The sequence below is a fragment of the Pelobates fuscus genome, chromosome 1 (genome assembly GCF_036172605.1).
Source record: "Pelobates fuscus isolate aPelFus1 chromosome 1, aPelFus1.pri, whole genome shotgun sequence".
NCBI classification, from domain to species: Eukaryota; Metazoa; Chordata; class Amphibia; order Anura; family Pelobatidae; genus Pelobates; species Pelobates fuscus.
In genome coordinates, this window is record NC_086317.1 from 471,959,261 (window position 1) to 471,971,694 (window position 12,434).

The window sequence follows — 12,434 nt, forward strand, 5'->3', positions numbered from 1 at the left end:
GTCCTTAAGGGGTTAAACAATCAAAAGAAATAATTAAAAACAATCATAATTTATTGAGTACAATTCTAAATACAGGGACTGTGCAAAACGAAAATGGAAAGAACCAATAAATAAGCCAATCAGGCTTTGTGGATAATAAAGCTTTCACAGCCCAGTAGACACTTCAGTTTTTTCATTATTGCCTCATAGGGTTAACCCTTCGAGGTTCCTTTAACACTCCACCAAGTCTATTAAAAAACTGAAAATGGTACAGAATAAAAAAAAATAAAAAAATGTAAAATGATTAACCAATAACGTTAATTAGTGATCAGATGCTGAAAAAAAATTAGAGGCGTCATTTTCTTTTTCAATCCCAAGACTCTAATTAAACGGCTTTATGCTGTTTGCTGACCCTAAACGGAAGCCTAGAGTGAACCCCTACACTGCTTTGCTGCTCTTAACTGAGCAGCTGGCTAACGGTGGGCGTGTGTGGCCCCATAGTGGTCTATGTGTTGCAGTTTTGGTGTTTGTGTATATTCTGAAACTTCCGTCACAATCTAATACTAATTTTGGTGTACAATGCAAGTTTCTGTCAAGTCATTTTGTAGAGTAGAAATTAGTTTAAACTGGACATGTAAATCAATATTACCAATACCAATTCAATCTATGATTGATGCAGTCACTCTCCGTGAATCTTGTACCAAAGGCTGACACTCTATTCGGTACATGATGCAGTCGAAGGCTGATGCTGTTTTGGGGTTGGACAGCCAGTTGTGATATACTGTGTACAATAAATTCTCAGTGCTTTGAAAATATTGTGTTTGTTTTATGTTGTTGTTTTTTTTATCTGTGTTATTCTTTTATGCAATTCTTTGGGTATATGAAAGTCTTGTATTTCTCATATCATAATGTTTTATTAACAGAGGGAATTCTAAGATTCTTGTAAATAGTAATAATGATTCATTTTAAAAAGGGTCAGTGTGTGAATATCGGGGTGGAGGTGTGTATGGTCATTGTGTGCATATCGGGGTGTAGGTGTGTGGAGGGTCAGTGTGTGAATATCGTGGTATAGGTGTGTGTAGGGTCATTGTGTGAATATCGTGGTATAGGTGTGTGGAGGGTCAGTGTGTGAATATCGTGGTATAGGTGTGTGGAGGGTCAGTGTGTGAATATCGGTGTGTAGGTGTGTGGAGGGTCATTGTGTGAATATTGGGGTGTAGGTGTCACTTCTGTTCCCTGCCTGCCTAGGCTGAAGGCCACAAAAGGTTTGTCCCCACAGCATTGCCCACCTGGCGGCTCAACAACTGGGCCTTACGAAGCTCCCACTATGGGAAGGACTCTCACAGCAAAGTCCATGGTATCAAGATGCCGGCCTTCAACAGGTCTGGGGCTGGAAGGGGGTCTTACCTCGTCCGAATTGCACTATTTTCCTCAGCAACCTTCATATATTGGCAGCCACCCCCTCAGGCCCAGGAATTGGCTAATGCGGTGCCTTACAGTTACAATACTGAGGCCCCGAGCCGGGGCATTGGCTGAAGATGGACTTACCTCCATGGGCTGACAGCCCACTTACCTTAACTAGCTTCCTAGCTGACATCTCCTTACACATGTTTGTATATTAACAGCAATGTTTGTAAAATCCTTATTTGTTATGTTTGACCTATATTATTAGTTTCTAGGCACCAGTTTTGTGTTTTGTTTTTTTTCTCTTGACTACATAGTATACAGCATTTATTCTATACCAGTGGATTTACCAATGTGTTCACTAGCCTGTTACTCAAGGCATGTATTTGCCTATTTCTACCTAAGTCTAGTGTTTCTCTAAATGTGTCTCCTTGATGGTTCTATCTACCTAGACAAGTATGTTAAGCCTGTATGTTCCTTTAAAAAAAAAAAAAAAAAAGGGGGCGGGGCCTGATAGCCAAGATGGCCGGTCGCACACATCGAGAGCTCCTGTAAAAGTAGGCACAATCACACCGACTCCGACCGAACTAATAATGCTAGCGGCACACGGTGACCGGAGCCGAACACAGGAGACCTCAAGAAACAGAATGGTACCTGCCTGGCACAAAAACACCACGGAACAGCCAGCACCGGCCATGCGGCCTAATCAAGAGCGGAACCTGATGCGTGGGGGAGGCGGCCGATCTCCCGGCACGGGACACGCTCACACGAGAGGACTCACCACAGCCCTGCTACCTCCCCCTCTGGACCGGCGGGGGATATCCCGGTCCTCGCTGGGGACGATTACCCCCACAATACAGCTTGGAATCCAGCAGACTCGGTTTGTCCCTGGGACTGCCGCTGTGGGAGTACCCCAGCAACCCGGAGAGCAGGGGAAAACCGCCCGATAGTCAAGCCGACCACAATGATTATGCAGCACGGCTGGAAGCTATCTTCATGGCATTCTGGCGCAAATTGGAAAAGCGCATGCAACGAAATGCTACTACATGCCATGGCGCCCGGCCACAGCGGCACCCACGTGGAGGCTGCAAAATGGCCGCAGCGAAACCACAGCGGAGCATACAGGGCCAACAACACCGCCTAACTCGGCACCACAGACTGCGGACATCCACAACCGCTGGGAGACCTCCTCATGGGCAGAAGGACTCTCAAGACAGAAGCCTGACTCACCTCCCTCATACCCGGAGAGGTCCCAGGAGAGCAAGGCTCCGGCGCGCCCACGGTCCTATCACACATGCTCAGGTAGTGGGAAGATTGGGAGTACAGCAAAAGGCAGTCAGCCGCGGCGTTCAGCGAGAAGGCCTTAAGACACAGTGCCAAGCATTCAGAGCCCGGCGCGGTCTCCCCTCCCATAGAGCTGCGGACGGACACAAGCACCCACCAGCTACCAGCCTCCCACCTCTAGGCATCGGCTGACCTACCTGACTCATGGGCCACCCTCAAGCAGTAAGCAGTGGACGAGCGATTGCTGCACTGAATTCTGCGGCAGAATAGCTGACCCAGTGCAGCCCTTACAGAACACAATGCCCCAATGATCTGCTTTTGGTACAATCATAGATTAAATCTGCTTTCTTCTTCCCTTAGGCTATAGATCATATGCCAGATCATATGCCAGATGTTATACCATGCAATGATGCTTACCTATAGTTCTTGTGCAGACACACACTGGTTAGACCAAGCTACCATACAAATAACCAATATGAAAATTAACTTAAAGCCTTATAGCCTGTTTATAGCTTAAACGTACAACCACAGCCAAAGTTATGCTGTAGGGCCCGCTGTGCCTGATAATCAATTGTCCCGCATGTTTAGCGGAGAAAATGCCTGAGGACTGCTTTCGGGGCACCTCATGCCTGCTTGTAACCCTTTATGCGCACTGCAAAAGTAAAGAATAAAAAAAAACAAAGAAAAAGAAAAAGCAAGTCTTCTACCTATAAGTTGTTGTTATAACATTTGTCACTTGTCAACTGTCATTAAATAACCTTGTATCTGACACGGCGCTCCAAAAATAAAGAATGTAAAAAAAAAAAAATATGTATTTGTGAGGTGTGAAAAAAATAAATTTAAATTTAGAAATTCACACTAATTAATTCAGCAACTGGGTGCCTCCATCTTAGCTTCCTGTCAGTCATTGTTATGAGCTCTGTGCTTTGCACCTGGCAGTCAGCATTGAGAAAGCACACAGAGAACTGGAAACAGGAAACAATGTTTCTATTTCTCCTCTTCATTTGCATTGTGTGCCCTGGCTGTGCCTAAACTAAACTGGAATGCTAAAACTTTATTAAGAAAATTGAAGCTCACATGAAGAAAAAGGTTACCACGAGTTATAGGGAATTTTCTATTTTTTTTTTAATGTTATTTTCTATATAAGTAACAGTCCCCCTTTAAAAATGCTGGTTACATTAAGAATAACACCACGCTGATACTTACCTCACCGGCAGAGTACCCCTCCTTCTTCCAAGCATTAGGAATACCAACGCAGACCCTACCTCCAGCCGCTCCATCTACCCCACAAACCTGGGACCCAGAACGACTAATACCTTTCATCCCCAGAGGCGGTGACAGCACAAAAGATGGGACATGAAAGCCGTAACACCACAAGAACACGTCTCTTATTAATGTTACCTTTAATTGTGTTCATGTTTAGTATTTCATCTTAATTTCCATGTTGATATAACTGCTGGTAACTGTGAAGTCCTATCGCTTACCACGATTTCACATAACTTGCAATACCTGTATCTGTTGTCGGGGCACAACAACCTGTATGTCAAACTTCTGCACGACGAAAATAAAAAATTAAATAAAAAAATAAATAAAAAATGCTGGTTACGAGGCCTATTGTGTAGGTTAGAAAATGCTATATATTTGCCGTCTCCTTAGTTGGCTGGATGGGTAACGTCAGCATTGCTTTAGATTTAGAGAGAGGCAATAAATCATGGTCAGGTCTGTTCTCCTGGGAAACGCTTCTATTTATAACTAGAGCCGTATTATGGAACAACACACAATATTACTTCCTTTGGGGGCTTTTAGGGGGTACTGCCATGTTTGATATAACATTAAACCCTTCAACTTAAAATATTACAAATATATATATATTCTGAACCGATATTAATGATGAATGTGGCCATTATCACAAGAAAAGGCTGCAGGTTACCGTCAAGAAACTGCGACAAATAGGAATGAAATTGGAAAGCGCGGAGTTTGCCAGAGGACAGTATACAGCGTCAGTGACTGGAAAACGTACAGCAGAGTGAACGCCAGTCCTGGAATGAAATCACTCTCATACCTTAGAGATGGAATGTCTTCGTTACAAATGATGAATTGTCCTCTAAGGACATACGCTCAGTATCACATTCCCCATATAGCTATATGAGTCTATATACAATATTACATAATATAACATTAGTATTTCTGATCACGGCTAATAGTTCAGTTTGATACAGTGTTAACCAGTGTTACAATGCAGTGCATTCTTTTAATTAAAGGCACATGTCATGTAAAATCCGTCATACGGCTCTAAACGGGTACATTGTAGTGCTGAGTACACTGCTAGTGAATTCATTTTAAAAAAATGTGTATTTTGCCATAGATTTAATCTTAAATATATAGGCATCACTAAGGCAGGGGGCATTGGGGGATGAAAAGCCGGATGTGGGATTAATATCAAAGAACGTCCCACAGTGCCCTACAGGTGAACAGTTTGGGGCCCAGCCTTCATTCTTCAAACAGACATGGTTAATGTAGTGGAGCCAAGCAAATTCATAAATTCATGGTTCCATTGGGCCATAGGCGGCTGCCTAGGGTCGCCCTATTGTTTCACCTGCTTTCAGTTCTGTTTTTTTTAAATCTGTTTTCTATTTTTAATTTTACGTCATTCTCAAAGCAGCTTCATATAATAAAAAGAGAGTTTGGAAGGGAATGGTGCCCCTCTCAATGTCTGTCAGCAGGGGGTGCTGCAGGACAGATCTTTGGGGCACACCACTCTATAAGTTAGTTAGAGTAGCTGGATCACATTGAATAGCACATTGAGAAAGCAGCATTGGCGCACAGTTTATGGGTAGCGAGGAGGGGACATAACATAGAATATCTGGGGTATGTCATGACATGTTTCCACCTCTCTGTTAGTGTCGGGGTCGTCAAGGTTTGGGCTCAAGCCCGGCCCCCAGCTGTTTCTGGAACTTAGCAACAATGAAAGCCGTTAGGTTAAAAATTAAAATTTGGAGATATTGCATCTGGACATCAGACCTCTCCCTAGCCCTGTGCTCGGGAGGGAAGGCGTATTGCCAAGAGATACTGGGACAACAATCTTTTTTTATTTAGTTATTATTTCACTAATTTCAATGACTCCCAACTGGTATTCGATATCATTGTTTCTTGTACCATTTATCTTTCCAATCAGCATCTGTGCCAGAAACTCCACGCTCGGTCTCTCTGTATCGCTGCACTAAGGAGTGGACTACTTGCAGCCCCCTAGTAATCTGTGTAGGTCATAGTTCATTCACTTACCAAAATATTTAGCATCAGAGGGTTTGGTAGATGTGTATGTCTTACAATTAGAGGAGGAGAAATAACTCATTTTAGGATGGAATGAGGGTTATACGTAAAATGCTAGCAGACCCCTTCAGCGCCGATACAGGTGATCTTTAAAGAGATTCATCAGCTCCCAGAGAGGAGTACCTATCCCTCCCCAAGTTGGCCCCCAGGAGGAAGCTTAGAGCTAATTTACGATGTTATCAGATATGCAGAATCTCTCCAGATGAGCCTAGAGGTGTCAAGCTGCAATGATACCTGCATAGCATATGTCTAATAACACAGTCCTCATATGGGAAGGTTTAACCCCTTAAGGACCAAACTTCTGGAATAAAAGGGAATCATGACATGTCACACATGTCATGTGTCCTTAAGGGGTTAAGTCGGATAGAGTGGGAGAGCAATAAGTATGGAAGTATGGGGGCGGGGGTAGAATGAACAGGTGGGGGGCATAAAGAGACAAAGTGGAGAGAGGAAAGAAAGGGCGTGATATGGAGCAGTGTTTCTCATCCTTTTATAGAAAAGATCCCCTGGAGGTCTAAAAAAATATTTCTAAGTACCCCTGCCTCGAAAAAGTAATTTCTAGTAATTCAAATTCCAAATTAAACTTAAAGACCCTGATATTAAGGTTAATCCCATAGTGGAAAACAAGCCTGGAATAGCACGGACATCCTCGTTCCTGGCCGCCCGCCATCTTTCTCCCGTCCATACAGCATATTCTGGCAGAGCAGGCACCTGCCCTCCAAGTAAGCAGCTGCCTACTCCGCCTTAGCTCACAGCCAGCAGCCTCCTGGTGTAGCCCCTGCCTGTGGTGCTCATACAGCCAGTTGAGAACCTCTGATATAGAGGACAGGAAGAAAGACACAGGCCAGAGGCTCGTATTGATGTTGGTAAACTCTATCCCATCGAGGGGAAGACATTCAAACATGGAGGTAAAAAAAGAAACAAGAAAACACGCCATTCCAAAGTTTAACTAATAATAGAATTAATGAACACGAGACACTCTGTAGAATTCTAATACATTATATGGCCCTAGCGGGACACGTATAAGTATTGCATGTTCAGGTGAGTGCAGCCTCTTGGTTTCAGAATTATAAACATGCCAGCTATGTATGGTGCCAAGGTGAGCTTCTTCTGAAACATTCAATGTAGCTTGAGTCAAATGATATTGACAATTAAGCTTGTTAATAAACCTGGCACCCTAATATCCATTAATTTCAATGGTAAACACTGGAAAACCATCTTGGTTCACCCAAATGTAGCTTGATCTATAATAATTGGGCTTTTACTCTATAGGAATTTTTGAATAAGTAACCAAGCATTTCCTCTATGACAGGAGTAGGCAACGTCCAGCACTCCAGGCTTCGTGGACTGCATCTCCCATAATGCTCTTAAAGCTATAATGTTGCCAAAGCATCAGAGGAAATGAGGTCCATAACATCTGGAGTGTCAAAGATGACCTATCCCTGCTCTATGAAAACCATCAAGGCTCAACCAAACGTGGTTTATTTCTGAAAAAGTTCCGACTGGCCGGAGCAAATTGCTATTAATTGGAATCTTTGGCACCAAACCAGGTGCTCCAAGATCCATGTAAACACAATGAAAGATGAAGAAAATGCGGATACGTCTTAACCAAAATGAATTCCCTCAAGGTTAAAATAATAATGTTTTGACTCTGTACAGAGCCTTCCTCAAGTTTTTTTTTATATATTCTGGTGGCTTTTTTTATGAATCTGTATTCCAAAAACACCATTGAGTTTCTTACTGTCACGACTAGTAATGTGGTCCAGCACGCAGAAACTATGTAAACATATACATAGGTAAGAAAAGGAAAATAACAGGATAGAGCGTAAACCGGACCTTAGAATGGCCGGACTAATACGCTAGAGACAGAGAATGGTCAAAGGGAAAGCCGAGGTCAAGGAAGCCAGAAAATACTCAATACCGATAAAACAAGCCAAGTCAGGGAAACCAGAGATCAGAATAACCAGGGAAACGCCAAGGATCAGGATACCAGGAAATCAGAATCACGGAAATAGCACTCTCAGGAAATCAGGAAACTGAAACCACGACATGGCAAAGTAATGGGAAAAGCTAGGGGTTTAAATACCCCTCTCTAGGCTATGATTGGTCAGAGGGCGACCTCTGACCCCAAAACGTGCGTGTGCGTTGACGTCGTGACGTCACGCACACGTTGGTATAATTTTCGGGGGCGGAGCTACTCTTAGGCGCGACCACGTGGTCGGTGCCATGTTTGATTCGGGCGTGATGCCCGGAAGAACGGAAGGAGCGGTTCCCGGCTTGCCGACGAGCAGGTAAGCTCGTGTTGTCGGCGTGGCCGTGCCGGTCGGGCACGGCCGTGAGGCTCGGCGGGCCGGTGACCACAACAGTACCCCCCACTCGAAGACCGCGCACCGGGCGGGATGGACCCGGCTTAAGAGGAAAGCGGTTGTGAAATGACCGGATAAGACGGGGCACATGGACCCGGTCAGCAGGAACCCAACAACGTTCCTCGGGACCATAACCCTTCCAGTCAACGAGATAGGACAAGACACCTCTGGATAATTTGGAGTCCAAGATAGAACGGACTTCGTATTCTTCTTGATCACCCACTACCAAGGGCGGAGGAGGAGTGGATAACCTGGTGTAGCGATTGCAAGTAAGGGGCTTGAGCAGAGACACATGGAAAGTATTTGCAATTCTCATATGAGCCGGAAGAGCCAAAGAATAGGTCACTGGATTAATACGTTGGGTAACTCGAAAGGGACCTATGTACCGAGGGGCAAATTTCATGGACGGGACCTTAAGCTTGATATGTTTTGTGGAGAGCCACACCCTGTCACCTGGAAGATATACAGGATTAGCGCCCCGTTTTTTGTCAGCTTGGGCCTTTGCTCGTAATGAAGCTTTCTGCAGAGCTGAATGGACGGAATCCCAGGTATCATGAATTGATTCCAAACGGGTGTTCAAGGCAGGAATTTCCGTGTCTGAGAATTCAGAAGGAAAAACAGCGGGGTGATAACCCTGATTTACAAAGAATGGACTATGATTAGAAGATTCATGAGTGGCGTTGTTCCTGGCGAATTCAGCCATGGGTAAGAGCTCACACCAGTTAGACTGATTGGCATTTATAAAGCAACGTAAATAGGCTTCTAGAGACTGATTCGCCCTCTCTGCTGCTCCATTAGTTTGAGGGTGATACGCCGACGAAAAGGAGAGTTCAATGCCTAATTGCTTACAAAAGGAACGCCAAAACCTAGAAACAAACTGGGTACCTCTGTCAGATACTATGCTTTTAGGTACACCGTGCAACCACAAGATCTCTCTCAAGAATATTTGAACTAGATCTTGAGCAGATGGTAATTTTTTAAGGGGGACAAAATGTGCCATCTTTGTGAACCTATCGATAACCATAAGGACTGTATTAAACCCGTTTGAACTGGGTAGATCCACAATGAAATCCATGGCTAAGTGGGTCCAAGGAGCCCTGGGTATGGGCAGTGGTTGTAAGAGTCCAGGAGGCGATCTAGGAGCAACTTTAGAAACGGCACATATTTGACATGCCCCAACATATTCTTTGATATCGTTTCTAAGAGCAGGCCACCTAAACCTCCGGGAGATGGCAGAGAGGGTTTTATGGACTCCAGGATGGCCTGCTGTGAGGTTGTCATGGAACAAATCTAGTACCTTCTTTTGAAACTGAGGTGACACATACAGTTTGTCCGGAGGTTTTCCCACAGGTGCCTGAGTTTGATCTGCTATTATGGCACAGAAGAGTGGAGAAGACACTTCGGTAACTGTAGTGGCAATGAGGCATTCAGGAGGTATAATAGGATATATCACCTGTTCCGGAGCTTCATCTGTCTCAAACTGCCTAGAAAGTGCATCTGCCTTGGTGTTTTTAGTACCAGGCCTGTACGTAATTATGAAATTGAATCGGGAGAGGAACAATGACCATCTAGCCTGACGAGAGGACAGTCTCTTAGCGTCCCCAATGTAAGCCAAATTCTTATGATCCGTAAAGATTAAAAGTGGCTCTTTGGAACCTTCCAAGAGATGCCTCCATTCCTTAAGGGCAAGTACAATGGCCAAAAGTTTCCTATTCCCTATGTCATAATTCTTCTCTGCAGGTGTGAGTTTGCGAGAGTAAAATCCACAAGGATGTAAAGGTGTATCAGGACTTTCTCTTTGAGACAGAATGGCTCCAACTCCTGTCTCTGATGCATCCACCTCTAGGATAAATGGTTTGGTTGGATCAGGATGGGTCAGGACAGGTGCTGAGGAAAATAAAGATTTTAACAGTTCAAATGCCTCTCTTGCTTCTTTGGGCCAAGATGTACAATTTGCTCCTTTTTTGGTTAAATTGGTTATAGGGGAAATCACGGAGGAAAAACCCTTTATGAATTTGCGGTAGTAATTCGCAAAACCTATAAAGCGTTGAGTGGCTTTAAGGCCCTTGGGTAATGGCCACTGTAAGACTGCCTCCAGTTTACGGGGATCCATCTGGAAACCAGACGGAGATATCACGTATCCAACGAATTGTATCTCCGTTTGGTCAAACTGCCATTTCTCCAGTTTACAGTAAAGGCCGTTCTGTAACAGGGTTTTCAGTACAATTCTCACATGTTCGTGATGTGTCTCTAGGTCTGGGGAATAGATGAGAATGTCGTCCAAGTACACTAGAACGAACATGTGAAGGTACTCTCTTAGGACATCGTTAATAAAATCCTGGAATACCGCTGGAGCGTTACATAATCCAAACGGCATAACCAGGTATTTGTAATGTCCCATTCTGGTGTTAAATGCGGTCATCCATTCGTGACCGTCCTTAATCCTGACTAGATTTTATGCGCTTCGGAGATCGAGCTTGGTAAAGACTCGAGCTCCCCTCAATCTGTCAAACAGCTCTGATATAAGGGGAATAGGGTAGGCATTTTTTATGGTAATCCTATTCAAACCCCTATAATCAATACAAGGGCGTAGGTCTCCTTTTTTTTTTAGAGACAAAGAAGAATCCAGCCCCGGCTGGTGAGGAGGACCTACGGATATGACCCTTTCTGAGAGCATCTTTAATATATTCCTCCAAACAAAGATTTTCCTGGGGGGACAAGGCATAGACTCCTCCCTTGGGAGGCATAGTCCCTGGTAATAAGTTTATGGTACAGTCATAAGGTCTATGAGGAGGTAACCCTTCTGACTGGACCTTGTTAAATACCTCTTTCAAATCCATATACTGCGGTGGAATTTGTGTGGTCAAGGGAGGTGCAACAGGAACATGAATGGTACCAATAGGTTGTGGGATTTGCTTAAAGCAAACACCTTTGCATCTCTAACCCCAACTCACAATCTCTCCTTCAATCCAATCCAAACGTGGATTGTGTTTCAGGAGCCAAGGGAAACCGAGTATTATCGGAATTGTAGGTGAAGATATGATTTGAAAGGTCATTTCTTCAGAGTGGAGAATACCCACTGAAACAGTGATTGGCAGAGTTACGTGTGTGATGAAAGGCTGGGTAAGAGGCCTTCCATCAATGGCCTCGACTGCTATCGGTTTCTCTTTATGTCTTAAGGGCAGGAGATGTTTTGCAGAGAATTCTTTGTCTAGGAAATTCTCCGCTGCCCCAGAGTCAATCATAGCCTCACACTGAACAGTAGTGTTCTTGAAAGATAAGGTTACTTTGACAAGGAAACGGTTCTTAGTCAATTTAGGGGACATATACATCACACCTAAGGTCGGTCCCCGTACGTGCCTTAGGTGTGCAAGTTTTCCGGCCGAACCGGGCATGACGATCTTAGATGTCCCTTCTTGCCACAATACATACATAACCCCTCGTTACGTCTGTGTTGTCTCTCTGCCTCAGTGAGTTTAGCGCTACCCAATTGCATGGGTTCAGGTTCTGGAAGAGGCGTTTGGCTACTCACCACTGGGTTAGAGAAACGAGGAGCTATAGACAAATTAGAACGTCTGTTACGTTGTTTGTTTTTCTCTCTCTCTCTGAGCCGGTTATCAATGTCTATCATGTAGGCAATAAACTCATTAAGATTAACTGGAAGGTCTCTAGCTGCAGTCTCATCTTGTATACTCTCAGCTAGACCTTCAGAGAAAGCAGCCACCAGACCACTATTGGTCCAATCAACCTCAGACGCTAATGTCCTGAACTCTATTGCATAATCGGCTACAGAACGACTGCCTTGCTTGATTCTCATAAGGGCTTTGGCAGCGTTCTTCTCCCTGCCTTTAGGTTCAAACGTAGCCATAAAGGCCGTAAGAAAAGTACTGTAATCACGGGCTACTGCGTCACCACTTTCCCATAAGGGGTTAGCCCAGGTCAAGGCTTTTCCAGTTAATTGGTTCATCAGATAGCCTATTTTTGATCTATCTGTTGGGAATGAACCTGGGGAGGCCTCGAAGTGGTATTCAATTTGGTTTAAAAAAACTCTGAATTCCTTAGAATCACCTC

The 12,434-nt window shown here is 44.2% G+C and overlaps 1 protein-coding gene across 1 annotated transcript in view; it reads left to right on the forward strand.

Moving 5' to 3' along the window:
* The window catches only part of MRPL48 (mitochondrial ribosomal protein L48), a 377,463-nt gene that overhangs the window by 246,160 nt on the left and 118,869 nt on the right, over window positions 1-12,434 (forward strand). The gene's annotated exons all lie outside the window — the stretch shown is intronic.